General features: G+C 35.5%; 1 long non-coding RNA gene across 1 annotated transcript; it reads left to right on the forward strand.

The window, feature by feature from the left end:
* Positions 1-1541: 1541 nt before the first annotated feature.
* On the forward strand, positions 1542-3095 carry LOC111911110 (uncharacterized). Its single transcript, XR_002856774.3, has 2 exons — positions 1542-1896; positions 2053-3095. It is a non-coding gene; the product is annotated as an uncharacterized LOC111911110 (long non-coding RNA).
* Positions 3096-3475: the final 380 nt, after the last annotated feature.

The following is a 3475-nucleotide window of genomic DNA, read 5'->3' on the forward strand; positions in this document are numbered from 1 at the left end:
TGATACAAGGTTTCTGATTTCAAGTTTAAAGATCGATTTAATGATGAATATATTTGATATGGGTTTGTGGGATTCTATCCATTTCCAGATTACCTAAGTTATAGGTTTTCACAGGTGTGGTGGCAAGACTGTCTTCCCCAACGAGACTGTAAAGAAAAGTTAGGGACCATCTGTTCTATCGCTATCCTGATTCTCCGGCGAGAGTGGTGGTGGTCGGTACCGGTGATTATAGGTTTGTTTTTGTGGGGCGATTCTAATGTTCCTCGTCGGCTGATTCTAATGGCGGGATCCAGCGGTTGGATGATTGGGTGAGTCCGATCAATCTGTTTTTTTGTTTCCAAAATCTCAGTTTGATGACGTTCTTGAATCATTGCTGGAGATTGAAGATAGGTTCTTCAACTTACCAAGGATTAAATCCTTGAAGAACTTTCAACAAGAATATCAGAAGGTAAATCTTCAAAAATTCGATTATGGTAATTACAATTGGACCAAAACGGGAACAAGAGTGACAACTATGGCCAAAACCTTCATCTGGATTCTAACGATGTTCATGTTATGGGTTCTAACGAATAGACCCTTCATCTTCATATTTTTGTTTCAAGAACAAGAACAAACTCGTTTATGGGGATCGATGGCTTGAACACAATTCGATTTTCAACATCACACCCACACACATTGGACACACTTATGGGTCTGGAAAAAGACCTGAAGATGTCTTCTTAAATCGTAATTCTTGAGAGAGAGAGAGAGAGAGATGGGGTGGGACCTTTGTATATTAAATTCTATTCATTTATTATTATTATTATTTTAAAAAGTAATAGAAAACCTCATAAATGGTCATTGGGTAGTTAAATGACAAAAATGCCCCTTTCTTAACGGTGAAATGCTAATGGAGTGAGCCGGAAGGACCAAATGTTAAAAGTTTTGAAACCACGAGGACCATCTGTGAGGTTTTTTGAACTTAGGGATTAAACTTGATATTTTCGAAAACCACAAGGACCATTTTTGAAGTTGTCTTTTTATTATTTTGGTTAAACCGAATAAACTATTTAATTTATATATATTTATAGTTTGTATCTATAAATTAACGTTTTATACTTAAATTGATAGATTAGTTATTAAAAAAGACTTTGATAACTCATTATTTAATTATTAATCATTATAAGTTTATAATTGTTTATATATTGTATTAAAAAACAACAACTAATTAGCCAAATGTTAATTAACGTTCGGTTATATCATTATTTTTCATATACGAGTAAAGCTATATTAATTCGTTTATACAACTTATATGACTATATTGAAATTTCAAGACAACATATCGTCAACGACAGAATATTATATTTGATTAATTAATGTGTTTTTTTTTATTTGGTAAAAGCTTAGTAAGTTTTTTTTCTCTTTTAGTTTAATACTTATTTTTAAATATAAAATTTTATTTGATTTAATCAGTAAACCGAACAAAATAAATCATAACTGAATTAATCAAAACCGATTAAACAGTATCTTATTTGGCTTGGCTATGATTAGTTTTAAAATTTTAAAAAACCGGATCATTTAAACCGAAAACCGGCAAAATAACACCCCGGAAGGAAGTAGGGGCCAAAATCAAACTCGACAACAAAATTACGTGAAAAAACCTTAATTTGCTTCAAAGTTTTAACTTTATGAAAATAGTAAATAAATGGTGAGAGTGGATGACAGTTGCACTTGACTATCTACTTTTTCAATACTCACGCTAGGAGAGAGACAAAGCGCATACTGCCATCAATCATCTCTCCCGAAGATCTTGATGAGGAAGACTGTGTTGTTGATCGGCGACGACGACTCAAAGACAACGAGTTGGGAGGTCCGGACACGACGATGGCAAGAGCCGGAAAAAGGCAACAGTGGGCAGTAACTTTGCTTCTTTTTCCACTTGTTATATTGTTTTTTGTCTCTTATATGTATATATCTTCCATTTTTACATTATTAACGTGGTTTTTTTCCCTTTGGCAAATCTTCCACTCTTTTACACATATCTTTCTGCCATCAAAATGCCAATACTTGAAGAAATTCAGCAGGGAAAGGGGAAGAATTAACTATTAAGTCACCGGTAGAAAGGATGGCAAGTGGGAGGTGGCCGGGTGGGAGGAAGTCTTACCCCCCTCAACGGCCGGTGGTCTTTGTTTATTAAGAAAGCAGGCTATTGTATTTAGTAATATTGACTATATTCTATAAGTTAACTTTTCAATGACAATTATTTAGTAAAAAACAGCCAACAATATCAAATGTTAAATGTAACTATAACTAATCATCCTAAACCATGCAATCGAGATAAGCACAAAAATGTAGAAGAACGACAAGGGACTGATTCGGAGTCTTTATCTTCTTCTACACAACCTAGCTAGCAGCTAGGGTCAAAAGGTTTTACAAGCCGTCGGCGAAAGGCCGGAGAAGATCGGAGAACGGCAGAACGGGCAAGAAGGCTGTTTCCGGTGAAGCAATTGACCGACGCAGTCGGAGTGGAAGACGTGTCGACACCTGCTGAGCTGACAAACAACGTCATCAAGATGGTAATCAGCAGAGCATACGAAGCACATCTCTTCCACGGATCTCTGTCGCCTTTCCAGCAGATCTTCGAACCTGATAACCGGAAGATCGACGAGACTTGGGTATGGAGTAGAGTTTTCGCATCGAAACAAGTAGAAGAAAAAGTCCTTGATTAAACTGAGCAACTCGTGCTTGATACGGAAGACTGGGAAGAGAATACAGAGGTAGAAGATGAAGTTCATCAACATATTTGATACGTCTTCTTTGGGTCTGCGATTTTCTTTGTTGTGTTGAAATTTGCGGATGAATCGATGGGTTTATAAGGAAAAGTGGGCCCTTGCCGGCGTGTCGAGAGACATGCTTTCGTTTTCATTAGTTATATAAAATTAAGAAATAAAAAAATGATTTTATATTTAATAGTAAGGTTTTTATTTGTCTCCATAAATCTGATTGTCATAAATTAAGGTTTTCATGTTCGTTCTTTATTAAGGGTACCTACTTGGGTACGTGTTTGGAATTGCTTACTTAAAACTGTTTATTAGCACTTTTTCAATTCTACAGAAGTTACCCAGACAAGTGGGTGTGTGTTGTCACTTTGATCCCCATCTAAAGCAATACAGGTCGACCGAAGATGATTTGTAAATGTCGTCTCTAATCATGTGATATAATGTAACCTTTTGTATTATTTTTGTGCGCTTCTATTCTAATCAATTTGTTAAGAGTTCATTTAATGCCTTTTTGTTTTTATTTATATCGTGGCCAGATGCAAAGGTCAAGGAGTGGGGGGCACATGCCCCTAATGGCTAAATTTTTTTAATTATTTTTAATTTTACTTTAAAACCCTTTCTGTTTTTGAAAATATTCAAAAAATGCCTCAACAAAATAAAATGTTGGAATCGCCACTCATTCGTGGCATTCTTTCCACCACCAGGGGTTTCTATTT

The sequence above is a fragment of the Lactuca sativa genome, chromosome 8 (assembly GCF_002870075.4).
Source record: "Lactuca sativa cultivar Salinas chromosome 8, Lsat_Salinas_v11, whole genome shotgun sequence".
In the NCBI taxonomy this organism is placed as follows: Eukaryota; Viridiplantae; Streptophyta; class Magnoliopsida; order Asterales; family Asteraceae; genus Lactuca; species Lactuca sativa.